At 29.8% G+C, this 14607-nt stretch overlaps 1 pseudogene across 1 annotated transcript; it reads right to left on the reverse strand.

The window, feature by feature from the left end:
* Positions 1 to 10432: 10432 nt before the first annotated feature.
* On the reverse strand, positions 10433 to 13337 carry LOC149519277 (uncharacterized; annotated as a pseudogene). The gene is made up of 2 exons (XR_016341659.1): positions 13108 to 13337; positions 10433 to 11660 (listed from the first exon to the last, which is right to left on the reverse strand). The product of XR_016341659.1 is annotated as an uncharacterized LOC149519277 (transcript).
* Positions 13338 to 14607: the final 1270 nt, after the last annotated feature.

The following is a 14607-nucleotide window of genomic DNA, read 5'->3' on the forward strand; positions in this document are numbered from 1 at the left end:
TTAGCCTCTATATTTTTTTTATTAAGTTTGATGCCTTCATGTTTAAGATTACTTGAACCTATTTTAGGTTCACCTCTATCCCTTTTTTATTGATCATGTAGCCAAGAAACTTACCCACCATGACCCCAAAGACATATTTGCTTGGGTTAAGCCTCATATTATACTTTTTCAAGGTGTTAAAGATCTCTCTAAGTTCTTCTAAGAGCTTGGTCAAGTTATTACTTTTGACTATCATGTTGTCCACATATACTTTTATATTACGATTGATCTGGTTTTTAAACACCTTGTTTACCAATCTTTGGTAGGTCGCCCTTATATTATTCAATTCGAAAGGCATCATCTTGTAATAGTAAAAGCTTTTTTTGGTAATAAAGGTTGTCTTTTCCTTGTTGTCTTTTACCATTTTAATTTGATTATAACTAGAATAGGCATCCATAAAGTTAAGAAGACCATGCTCGACACTATTATCCATCAACCAATCTATGTTAGGAAGAGAAAAACTATCTTTTAGGCATGATTTGTTTAGGTTGGTAAAGTCAATGCACATATTTTATTTTTTGTTGTGCTTTTTGACCATGACTATGTTTGCGATCCATTCAGAGTAGAAGACCTTTCTGATAAAGCTTGCTTACAGTAATCTGTCAACCTTCTCCTCGATGGTCTTTTATTTTTTTAGGGTAAAGGTTTTTTTCTTTTGCCAAACCAATTTTACCTCAAGATTAGCATGTTTGGTATCAATTTTAGGCATATTGGATGGTGTCTAGGCGAATAGGTTGGCATTATATCTCAAAAGTTGAATTAAATGATCTATATGTTAAAGTTTGGTTCTGATCTACATCTATTTCTTAAGAATGCTATCCCAATATGAAATGGCTATGAGATCTTTGACAGGTTTAGGTTAATTTTCATTTGAGTCTAATCTTTAATCAATTATCTCTTTTTTATTAGGTTAGGTTAAGACCATTTTCTATGAAAACAAATCTCAATGTGATGATCAGTAAGTTGTTGATGACTTGTTGAATATATATGTAGTGAAATTGGTATGTATTTTTCATTTCATACTACATTTTGACCAATGTATTAGCTCAGTCCAAATGACATATAGTTGTTCACGCTAACTTAAGAGCTTAATCATCTTAGGAGTTACCTAAAAAAATTTAAAAAATATAACAATATATTTTTTTATTAAAGCCTAAGAGTTCGAAGTGGCTTAAGAGTGCACTTTTGTCAGGTTGGTTTTACATTCTATGTTCTCACTCTTGGTTTCTTACTTCTTGTTGGTTCCACCATTTACCTTTTTTTAGTGCTTTTTTTCCAGTAAAACTACCGATCTGCTTCTTAGTCCTCTATTTCATTGTTGTGATATAACATTATCATGCCATGAACTAGTCTTCGTAACCTCTTAACCCCATTGAATGTTAGAAATTTTACTTTCAGATGGGGAGCTAAGTCTATGAGCCACATAACAAATTGGCTAAGTTGGCCTAATATCATGTTATAAGCTGATTGAACGTTGACAACCATAAATTTTATAACTGAGGTGATAGTTTTTGGTTCTATCCTCAATGAAATTGATAGCTTAATGGTTTCTTTTATTGGTACCTACTCATTCTCAAATCCTAATAATGTTATGGTGATCGACTGTAACTGATCTTTATCAATTCTTATCTTTTCATAGTGCCATAGTACATGATGTCGGTCGAGCTTCTATTATCAAATAGGATTCTTTTAACTACATAATTGTATACTACGACTATGATCACTAGAGTATCATCTTACGGCTATTGGATTCTTTTCAAGTCTTTCGAGGTTGAATAAGATCGATTTGTTTTTTCAATCTTGTACTCTCTTTGTTAAGATGCCTATAGCCATGACCATGCTTGGATTAAACTTTTTTTTGGTCGAGGTAGAATTACCTCCAGTGATCACATTAATCACCTACAAAATTGACCTATTATTATCAGTTTGAACCTTTTTTTGAATTGACTCATTTTTTCAAACTTTTTTTCTTCCATTTTTTAACCTTCATTTTCTACCTTAGGTGGGTTCTTTTTGGTCTTGTTTGTAATTCGTTCTAGGTTGGCCCTATCTTCGTTGCTTTACAACCCTCTTCAATTATTCTCTTCTTATTAAAGCTTTGATCTTATTTTTCAGGTTGATGCAATCTTCGGTATTATGGCTTATACATCTATAAAAGGCATATCTTTTGATCAGATCCTTTCTTATGTTCTATCTCAGTGGCTTTGGCCATCCAATGTCAGGATTTTTTTTAATTTGCATCAAAATCCTCTCTCGATAGGTATTCAATGCAATGTAGTTTGTTTCTCCACTAGGGCTTCTAACCTTATGTCTTCTACCTCTTAGGGGAAGATCGTAAAAATCTTTGCCTTTTTTATAACCATGAAAAAGGGATAAGCTTTTTTCACCTTGATCGTTAAGAAAGGGGGATAAGCCTTTCTCATCTTGGTTGTTTTTCATTGTAGCTTTAGCATTTATATATTTATCAACTATCAATAAGAGATCGGCCAAAGTTTTATGTGGTTCTAGTGACAAAGTTAACTTTAGGTGGTATTCTTTGTCATTGAGTCCACTTATCAGGGTGACTATAGTGACTATTTGCCCTATTTTTTACTTGTAGAGTTTTCATGTTAAAATCTATGATATAGTTCTTCAAAGATTTATTACGACCTTGGTGGATTGACATCAAAGTCAAAGTTGTCTTTTTTGCTCTTCAACTACTTACAAATCTAAATAGGAAATAATGGCTAAGTTCTTTGAATGTTGTAATTAACTTTAGTTCTAGGTTATTGTACCAGGATCAAACTGCACCCTTCAGAGTGGTATCAAGTCCTTTGCACATTAAAACTTCCTCTGCGCCTTGCATCATCATGTTAGTCCTATAAAGTTTTAAATGATCAAAGGGGTTAGAAGTACTATCGTAGGTTTCCAACATCGACATTTTAAATCCTTTAAGAGGTATGGTTCTATCAATTTTTTTGATGAAAAGCAAGATCTCTAGGAACTTGAGCTTGTCCTCGAATGCCACTATTTTTGTTTTCAGTCTCTATGGCTTGCATCCGATCTTTCAGTCCTTATTTGGTTGGGGTCTAGAATTTTTCTATTTAAATTTTTAGGTTGTGGCATGTGTCGAGTTATGGTTGGTGTAATGGCGAACTGGAATGTTATGCTCTTCTTTTTTAGAGGTTGAGGAGGTTTTTAGCTCTTATAGCTTTGTTGTCTTACTACGATTCCTTGACCAAATGTGATTAAGTAAGGTACTTTCAAAGCTTGTAGTGAGGTTATGGTCTACAACATCTATTTAAAGGCCTGAATATGCTTAGTTAAGGCCTAAAATTATTCCATGGTCAAGCCTATCTGTAGTAGAGGAGGTCATTTTAAGTGCTGACTATTATGCATTTCTATTATAGTCAGAATGGCTATCTCTCCTTCTTCTAAGATTCTCTTCCTTGGTGGCATTGTCTTGTACACAGAGAGTGGATGGAAAGGTCCTCTACATGGCACACCAAATGTTTGTGTTGAGCTTAGGCCTTAAGGTATTCTTGAAAAGATAGAAGGCGAAGACAATTAGAGGCAAAGGCAAGGGGTGTTCTCTATGTTTGTACTCTGGCATGCAAGTCAGAATAGATGAGGTTGGAAAAAGAGTAATAAGGAGAAATAGAGGTAGATTGGACTTGCCTCAATGTTTCCCTAGACCTTCATATTTATAAATAAATGATAAAAGATCATTAAGGGGCAATAAGGATAATGTTGAGCTTATGTGGTATTGGGTGTGTTAGATTGACTTGACATGTCAAATCAGCACAAATGTCAAAATTACTCTTAATTGTCTGCTGAAGGCTTTAAATAGGGAAAAAGATCATTATACACTTTTGACCACTAAATGCCCCCAACAATGTGTTAAAACTAATGTGGGAACTCATTGAAACACAATACTGAATTTAAGAATTGAAAAGAAGAGAGATAGTGATATTTGCTACTATTTGGTAGTGTTTTCTCCATTTTTTCTTTTATTTTATATTTGATCTACTTAACAGTTTTTTTTTTCTTAAAAAGTCTTAGAGCAGGAATTTAAGGTTTTAATTTTTTTTTATATTTTACTATATGAGCAAGATTAAGGCTATTTGTATTCATGGATGCATGCCTTGAGCAAGTTAGAAAGGTAATATTTTTATGATTAAATTAATTTTATTTTTTTTTGCTTTAAAAAATTAGAGAAGGTAATCTCCTTTGGCATGTTTTGTTATTTCTTTTTTAGCAAAGATGGAAAACACAAAAGAGAGGAAAAGAGAGTTTTTAAATATGTTTGAAGTTATTTTTGATTAAGCCAATGCCTGAATCTCATCTCAATTTGTTAAAATTTGTAATTTTTTTTTCATTTTATGACAAAATATTGCTTTTAAAAAGTTTTTGGCAAATTTGAATATTCTAGCTTATTTTAGGTAGTTTTAACCATGCCAATGCCTTTGTTGCTCTTTATTGCTCCTATATACAAATTTTAAGGTTGAATTTGTTAATTTCCAAATATACTAATTGGGTTTAGAATTTGAATTGGTTTTAATTTGCTAGTCACTTTTTAATATTCAATAATTTTGATTTTTTTAAAATAATTGTTGGTTGAGGTTCTAAAAGTCCAAAGGACTTAAAGCATAAAAAAAAAGGTAAGTTGTATATCCAAAGAATTTAAAATTTGGCTTTTTTATTTTATGAAAATTTTTTTATTTCATTTGAAAATTTTCCTCAAATGGATAGGATCTATTAGTCTCTGTTTGTTAGAATCATTTCCTCTATGTTTATTAGATTATGCTGCTAAATTCATTTGTTTTTCCTTTGTCTTAGTCATTTAATGGATTCTTGAAATAGTTTTTGCAATATTTGAGAACATGGAATATGGAAAAGGTTTGCATTTATTTCTCTTACTTCTTTTAGTTGCTTTGTCAACATTATTTATTATTTGGTGATGTTTTCTCCATATTTTTTTCCCTTATTTTATATTTGATCTACTCAATACTTTTTTTTTAACTTTTTTTAGAAAGTCTTAAAATAGGAATTTAAGATTTTAATTGTTAATTTGTTTTTGTATATTTCAAGATTAGCTTGATTAGTTTAGATTAAGACTATTTGTATTCCATGGATGCATTCTTGAACAAGTTGGAAAGGTAATATTTTTTGATTAAATAAAAAACCTTTTTTTTCTTTAAAAAATTAGAGAAGGCAATTTGCTTTGGCATGTTTTGTCACTCTTTATTTAGCAAAGACGGAAAACAAGAGAGAGAGAGAGAGAGAGAGAGAAAGAAAGAGAGAGAGAGTTTTCAAATATGTTTAAGGTTATTTTCGGCTCAACCAATGCATGGATCTTATCTCAATTTGTCAAAATTTGTAAATTTTTTTTATTTTTGACAAAACATTGTTTTTAAAATTTTTTTGGCAAATTTGAATAATTTGGTATATTTTAGATAATTTCAACCATGCCAACTGCTTTTTATTTCTCTTATATACAAATTTGGAGGTTAAATTTGTTGATTTCCAGAGATATTAATTGGGTTTAGAATTTTAGTGGGTTTTAGAATTTTAGTTGGTTTTAATTTGCTGGTTGCTTTTTAATATTCAATAATTTTGATATTTTTTAATATAATTATTGGATGAGGTCCTAAAAATCCAAAGGACTTAAAGTATAAAGAAAAAGGTAAGTTGCAGATCCAAAGAATTCAAAATTTGGCTTATTTGTTTTATGAAATTGTTTTGAAAATTTTCTTCAAATGATATTATGGTTCTGTGACAACATCTTTAAGTATTGGATGGGTTCTATTAGTCTCTGTTTGTTAGAATGCTTTCCCCTATGTTTATTAGATTATGCTACTAAGTTCATTTGTTTTCTTTGCCTTAATCATTTTCTAGATTCCTAAAATAGTTTCTGTAACATTTGAGAACATGGAATATGGAAAATGTTTACGTTTATTTCACTTCTTTTAGTTGCTTTGTCAACATTATTTACTATTTGGTGGTGTTTTCTCCATTTTTTCCTCTTATTTTACATTTGATCTACTTAATAGTTTTTTTCTTCATTTTTTCATGGAAAGCCTTAGGAGTAGGCATTTAAGGTTTTTTTCTTTTGTATATTTCACTGTACGAGCAAGATTAACTTGATTAGTTTAGATTAAGAATACCATGGATGTATTCTTGAACAAGTTGGAAAGGTATTTTTTTATTAAATTAAAAACTTTTTTTTGCTTTGAAAAATTAGATAAAGTGATATACTTTGGCGTGTTTTGTCATTTCTTTTTGGAGCAAAGAAGGAAAACAAAAAAGAGAGGGAGGGAGAGTTTTCAAATATGTTTGAAGTTATTTTCAACTAAACCAATGCCTGGTCTCAATTTGCCGAAATTTGTAACTTTTTTTAATTTTTTTGACAAAATATTGTTTTTAATTTTTTTTTGCAAATTTGAATAATCTAGCCTATTTTCGGTAATTTCAACTATGCCAACACCTTCACTACTCTTCATTGCTCTTATATATAAAATTTGAGGTTGAATTTGTTGATTTCCAAAGATATTAATTAAGTTTAGAATTTTAATTGGTTTTAATTTGCTGTTTGCTTTTTAATATTCAATAATTTTAATTTTTTCTATATAATTGTTGGATGAGATTATGAAAATACAAATGACTTAAAGCATCAAGAAAAAGGAAAGTTGCATATCCAAAGAATTCAAAATTTGGCTTCTTTTTTTTATAAAGTTCTTTTGATTTCATTTGAAAATTTTCTTCAAATGATATTATGGTATCTGTGACAACATCTTTAAGTACTAGATGGGTTCTATTAGTCTCTGTTTGTTAGAATCCTTTCACCTATGTTTATTAGATTATGCTTCTAAGTTCATTTGTTTCCTAAAATAGTTTCTGCAACATTTGAGAAAATGGAATATAGAGATTTGCATTTATTTCACTTACTTCTTTTAATTGCTTTGTCAACATCATTTAAGAACATGTAATGTGTCAATTTTTAAAGGTTATTCTAACATAAATTATTGTATTTGTATAACAAGATATAAGACACCTGATACAGTTGGGTGATCTAACCATTTACTAGAGGTGAATGTATAATAGTGTTTTATCTAGCACATCACTTGCCATACCACTATTTTTTTATTAAGGCATTTTTTATACAAATAGACGTGCAGATTGTTAATTTATTTATTTAATAGTCATATTGTTTGGTATGGGCATAAAATGATAATTTTCATATGAAAATTTGAATAGCATAACATTGGTTCTTGAACCCATTAGGATTACTAAGTTAAGTCTATGTATCAAATTTACAAGATTATCAAGTTGCTCACAGTTAAATGGTATATGCTATAAGAGTCCCCCTTACATGTTGGTATTTTTCCTTCAAGCTGAATCAAATTTTGGCTAAGATATTATTATATATATAGTACTTTGATATTTGATATCTTATAAAGGTCTTATTTATTTATCATTGAGCTAGTGTACATATTTCAATGTTGATGCTTATATGATAAAGTCTTTGGAATATAAATGAAGCTTTAAAAAGGAATTACAATGAGATTCTAATTATGAAATCATCATTGCATAAAAGCTATATACTTCAAAATAGTTCCTAGTTAATGCTTTATCAATAAGATGACATTGACAAAAGCTTTTGAGACTAGCACATGATTATGCTTTTATTTAGGAAGTAAGCAACCGATCTTATAGCTTGAAGTTTGGATAAATTTGAGCTAATATGTGAGTGCTTGTTACAATAACAAGTTCACTAAACATGATCCAATGTGAGAATGCTATATGATAGTTCACATAGTATTTATAGCTACATTTTCATGTGATGGTTGGATAAGTGATCCTTTAACTTAAGATTACTTATGATCTTATATGATAAATGTTATATTTTGACTTTACTTATGGTTCTAACCAAGAATGCCTCAATCGAGTATTGTTGGATATAACATGAGGCATATGAAGATGCATGAAGTAATCAAGATAGGATTTATTACCTTCTGTGATCAAGAGAGTATCTCAGCTAGTCTTGATTGAATTAACTTGAGAAATCTTTGGTCAAAATGAAATAAGAGTTTAGAATTATTCTAAAACTTATTTGTAAGTTAATGTCAAGGATATATGTTTGGCTTTCCTAGATTGTTCCTGCATAAACCTAAAAGCATTAAGCAATTTGTTAAAAGGGTGAATAACATAGGATTTGATAGAAAGTCAATTATGTTTCTTGTCGCTATTAGGACATTAAGTTCTATGAGTAAAGAGAATTGGGAGCTCAAGTTGAAGCCTTTTAGGGAGTTGGGGGGGTTTTCTAAAGATGATATCATGTCTACTTTTAGGAGGATACCCTAGGTGTTTTGTGTCAAAAAGGAAGATTGAGTTCATCAAGTTTATGCTTAGCAAAAAAAACATAGATTTTTTTTTATAATAAACAACTTGATGGTGCTCATATGTAGTCTTGATCATATGCTAAAGCCTTGGCTACTAGTTATTAAGATTCTAGAAAGTAAGAATTTGCTAAGTACGAAATTAAGTAGGGGTTTAGATTCTATTGCATCTTTAGTGTTGTGCAGTTGAGCTCACCGCACCACTAATTGAATCCAAATGCTAATTCCAATAGCATTCATTCAACATAAATTTCTTTATGAATTTTTTTCTAACCATAGGTACAATAATTTTTTTTTTCAATCACAACTACAATAACTTTTATTACTGTTTTCAATCTCACCAAACTAATTTCACAAGTTTGAGTACACTTTTTAAGATGTTTGAAAAATAATTCTAAAAGAAATATGGTTCTTATTTAAAGAGTTAGGGAAAGCATCTAAGGCTATTGCGGTTGATAATTGTTGATGTTTATATCATTGATTGAGGCTTGGGCACGTATCAAATCTTTGATGAACTTATAACTTAAGAGATTCGTAAACCCATATTTTATGCTATAGTTATGTTTGTAAATTGTCATTATATTTCCAAGGTGGACTGCTTATCTAACTGTCATTTTAGATTTGACCTATTATAGGGTACTACCACTTTTTTTTTTTTTTTTCAATATTTCATATTTAAATGTAATCAAAAGCAGAACTTGACATTCTGTAATGATACTTTTAATGAGCTTGATTTAGTATTTATATCTAAAACGGAGCTATGAAATATTATTATCATCATGTTTTTATTAAAGTGATGTTTTTCTATATCACTTAGTCGAATATTTCATATATGTTTTATTTCAAAAATTGTTAAAATAATACGATAAAAAAATATAATGAAAATCCGCAACAATGCGTGGGTTGTGAAACTTGTTATAATAAATTATAACTATTTGTAAAGATAGTTGCTATTTTAAAATTTTCTTTCTCATTATATTTCTCTTTTTCTTTTGTAGGTGGGTTATCTTTTTTTTTTTTTTCATAAAAAAAATTCACTATTTTAAATATAAATTTGTGGAATTTTGTAGAATTAAAATGCATACTTTGATAACTTTTTTTTTTGTTTCTATAAAAATTACATTTTTGTTAAAAATATATATTTAAGAATAAATGCCAAAAAATACAAGAAACCCATAAGAAAAAAAACTAAAATCTATTTGCCCACAAATCAAAAGAGCTAAAATTATATTAGCCACAAAACCAATTTTTCTTGTCAAACACCCAAACCTTAATTAGTATGAAGTTTTCTGAAATTTTGAAGAATTTTAGAATTTTAGTATTTTGGAATGCGTCAATTCAAAATAATATAATTTGTAATTATATTGTTTGGATAATTATTTGTTAAAAAAATATTAAAATTTGATGAGATAAAAAGCAATTAAAATAGATAAATAATGATTAAAGCTGAAAAAAAAGAAGCAAACTACTAAAAAATATACATCTAATATGAGTGTCCGTATACTTTGTAAAAATGTGTAAATATTATTAATAATATGAAAATTAAAAAAAAAAAAATTTTATAATGAGTTTTCTTAGTTAAAATTGAAAAAAAAAAGTTGCATAAAAAAATAATAAATATGGACTTCTTACCACCAAATTAGATAATTTTACAAATTTCACCTATTTAAAGGATTTTTAAAAAGAGAATTTGATCCTCCCAAAAGTCATCTTTCAAATTCAAAAAATTTTAATAATTCTAGTTTTTAATCTACCAAACAAGACATTTTAAAAAATTTTAATAATTCTAGTTTTATTTTGCAAAATAAGATAATTTCATTTTTAAATTTTAAAAATCTCTCTAAAATCCTTTCTTGCAAAATCTCTCCCATCTTAATCCAACTTAAAACTCATTTTTAATTACATTAACAAAAAAAAAACCAGCAAAGGATAGATGAAATGCATCACGTTAATTAGTTTCATTGCAAACTGACTGCCAGCAGTTCTATCTATCAAGCATAGAGATAGTGAAGAAATTTATCAAATTGCAAAGCAAACTTTGAATTGAGCAGACAATTGGAATATAAACACAGAAAATTTCACCAAAGTCTCCCAGAAATTTCACCGCCAGTAAAAGGTAACAGTAACCGTAGTTTGCATAAAAGCGCTTTTAATATATTCCTTCAATCAGCTAAAATACTTGTCAAACATTAGAATAGCATTCTGCCTGTCAATTTTGATGATCATGAGCAATATTTCTTTTGATCTCCTTCTGGCTTTTCTAGAAGTGATCATCACGGTGCTTTCCATTAGGTTCAACTGAATTCTCAAACAGATAATTCTTTGATTCTAACTAATGATGTAGATTTCTCTTCGTCGGACTGTGATCAACATCTGTGAAGATGATGATGGTGACGCTGCCAGCAGTGAACACTCCTCTTGTGTCTTGACTCATGATCATCATCTGCTGACTTTCCTAAAGACTAGCCCCTTCAGTGTCTCTCATCAGCAGAATCTAGCGAACCAGAGACAACACTAATTGATCCTTTATGACACTTGTAGTGGTTTGTGTCACTTTGCATTCTGGGTACACCATCAGCTTCGTCACTCGAAGATCCCGAAACACCAGATCTTGACTGCTGATGGCATTTGGTGTCTTGTGTGACTTCTCTTTCTAACTCTACTATCATCTTCATCACTTGAAGAATCTGAAGTACTAGACACAGAAACCTGACAGCATTTGTGGGGCTTTGCATAACTTCTTTTGCCTACATCATTATCATCATCATTTGAAGAGTCAAAAGATTCTGAATCTGATCTTGAATTGTCATGCTTCCATTTTCGGTGGCTTGGCTTCTTCCTTTCTTCTTCAGAACCACTATAATATTCATCAATGTTATCATCAATGGAGCTTGATGAAAGTCTCTTTGGACATTCACTTTGAATTCTTGTCCTTTTTCCTCTCACACTCACCTGAATCACAGTGGGCATTCTTCTGATGTTTTTTGTGGGCTCTTCTCCTCCTTTTTCCCCCTCCATCAGTACCGTCACTCACTATACGTATCAGACTCAGAAACACACCTTTTGTGCTTCGCACTCCTTGACCTTCTTGCCTCAACATCAGCCTTTGCCCTTGCAGCAGCTTCTAGCTTCTGCTCCCATTTCAGAGGGGCTTCTTTCTTCTCCAAAGCTCTCTTCTTTTGCTCCTCAACCAATTGGATGAACTTCTTGCAGTGCATTTAGACAAGAAAACCAACTCAATACCTACATTTTGGTATGATGATGGCCAAAAGTATATCTCACAAAAGAGAAAAAACAATGTTAATTCTTCCATCATTTGATAGCATCAACAAAATAAGAGACCATGACCTTAAATCCCTTCAGTGCATGCAAGCTAAATAAGAAGGATGATTAAGCAAGCCCTATAAGCAAGTGCTTACCATTACTGTTTAAACCATGAAAACAAACTTGCTATGGACATATGATAAAAGATTCAAAAATAATTTTCCTAGCATTATAATCATTAGGACCCCTCATTTTGTCAATGACCTCGAAATTCTTCAAGATGACAATTCAAATAGTCATCTTTGATATAGTTTCTACGTAATTACCAGTACTCTTATGGCCCAGTCCCACCAAACAAAATCCTTCTATTTTTGAGGTCCATTTCAATATATTTTACGGGAATAAAATCATTGTTGAAAATTAAAGAATTCCTAATACAAAACTCTAAGTTCTAACCGTATACATGTTGAAAGAATAGTTGAATTCTGTTATGAAATTGGAAGGGCCAAGCAATAACAGAAAGGAAAAGAAGAAGTTGAAGAAATATGGCTACAAAAATAGGAAGTGAGCTGAAAGTAGATGAGCCAAGAAGGGAGCTGAAGGCTAAAATTCCAGATGCTGACTAGGATGATACAGACAATAAGGCTGGTGTAACAGATGGTGCTGACCTAGCTGTTGGATATTAGTTATTTGCATGGAAATTGTATTGGCAGCTGTCAATTATTCTGTTATGGCAGCTTTATCAGCTAGAATTCAGTAGAATCTGTTAGAGGATTTGTAGCACGTGTTGCGCATATAAAAGCAATTACATCGTAACGACTGGAAAAGTAAGAATGGAAAGTAGGAATTCCTCTCTTCTCTAAAGATCTCTCTCTCATTCTTCTCTTCTGTTATCAAAACTTTTATCAGAATCAAATTTTAAGTCACATCAATCTGTGACAAACTCTTAGTAAAATTTTCTTTTATCCTTGTAGAATTATACTATGATCATACCCATGTTGCAACGCAAACGCAGCTTCCTACCTTATGTGCAATTGTGGGAAAACCCCAGAACCAAAGTAGTCGACAAGCCGTCCCCCAGAAACCAAAGAAAAAAACTTTAAGTAACTCAACAAAGCAAACTATCAAACATATATATATATATATATATATATATATATATATAGTTTTTATATTCCAGTGGCTGGAAATCAAGTGAAATTCTCTCCACAAAATGAAAAATGATAGATCTCAAAGAAGAAACGAACACAGCAAATAAAAGAGATCCCAAAGGCGAATAAATTATTAAAATTAATAACTTTTCAGATAGGAGATCCACTTATAATTATTAAAATTAACAAACTAAAATCACAAATAAATTCATGGCACCCAAGAAACCCTAACTGAATAAATTCAGAAGAGGAAAAAGAGGAGACAGCTAGCGAACCTGATTAATGGGAGATTTTCAAAAGGGTGGAGAGGAAAAATAAAGCAGATCCGAAACAAATTAAGAAAAAGATTTTAGGGCGTGACCTTGGGAAGTCGTTTCTAGAAAGGTTTAGTAGCTTATGCGATACAAATATATACCCGCGCACGCGCACCGCGCTGCCTCGGCTTGCCCATTGCTACGCGTCAAACGCAAACGCGCGTTTGGGATTATCGAGCCGATTGATTGGATCACTTGGCATAGAAAGAAATTCAAGTTATTTCCCATTTCTAATTATTAAGGAGGCGATCATTTCAAGTGGAAATTTTTAAAATTAAATCAAATTCATTTTGGAAAGGTCAATCTTATCGAGTCAAATTATATAAAAAACGATTAAGTTACCTAAGGTCTCATTTTTAATTATGGATTTTTTTTTATAGTTATTGTCTACTAATTATAATTTTCTTTTATTATATCATAAGAATGAAACTTTTATTTATAATGTACAATTTTAGTAACAATAATAGAAGAAGGAATTCGTTTTAAAATTCTTTTGAATCATAATTTAAAACTAATAAAATCAATATTTATATAAAAATACAAGACAAAAGAATAAATATTTTAAAAGATAACTTAAAGTTATTAAATATTAATAGTTTTTTTATTTATTATTTTTGTTAAATTAATATTTGAAAAAAAATTGTATTCAATTTAAATTTGAATTTATTTTTCAAGTCAAGCTTGTATTTGACTTTTCTTATCGTTTTTAACATACTAGATAAACTTTTAATAAATTTTTATTCACCGAAAATAATGTTTAATTATTGTTCTTAACATCGCGATTAGTAGATAATTTTTTAACACACTCTAATAAAATGTGCACATATCCCCACTTCTAATAAATAATCCATGATACATAAGATACAGACTTTATAAATACTAAGCAAAGTGCCCGGCTTTCGTGGCGGGTATAGAAATGTTTAAGGAAAAAAATATGTACAAAATAGATGCAATGATAAAAGAAAATTATTAAATAATCTAAAGCTGAAACTGTTAACTATTTTTATGAATAATAAATTGTATTTTCCTTCAAATTAAACTATTAATCAAAATATAAAATAGATAACTGTAAAAAAAAACACACACACACACACAAAATCATTTTTGTTGTAGAAAACATGTACATTAATTACGTTCTTATCTATAATTTTAAAAATTATGCAATTATTTTCTCAGATATTGTTATATTTATCTCATTAACAAAGTCAATATATATTAGATTATATTAATTAATACTAATTGATGAGTAATTGTTATGGTGGACTAACAAAGTTAATATATACCGAATTATATTAATTAATATTAATTGATGAGTAATTGTTATAATATCATTTTGTAATATACCTAAATTAGTAATATGCTTATCATTAAGTGTGATCTTGACATTAATTCTATATTTAGATTTATAATGGGATAAATTAATTTTGATTAACATACTAAAGGAAGTCATGCTTCACCTTT

Source organism: Durio zibethinus, chromosome 4 (assembly GCF_047325235.1).
Source record: "Durio zibethinus cultivar Kanyao isolate XHJ-2024 chromosome 4, ASM4732523v1, whole genome shotgun sequence".
Taxonomy (NCBI): Eukaryota; Viridiplantae; Streptophyta; class Magnoliopsida; order Malvales; family Malvaceae; genus Durio; species Durio zibethinus.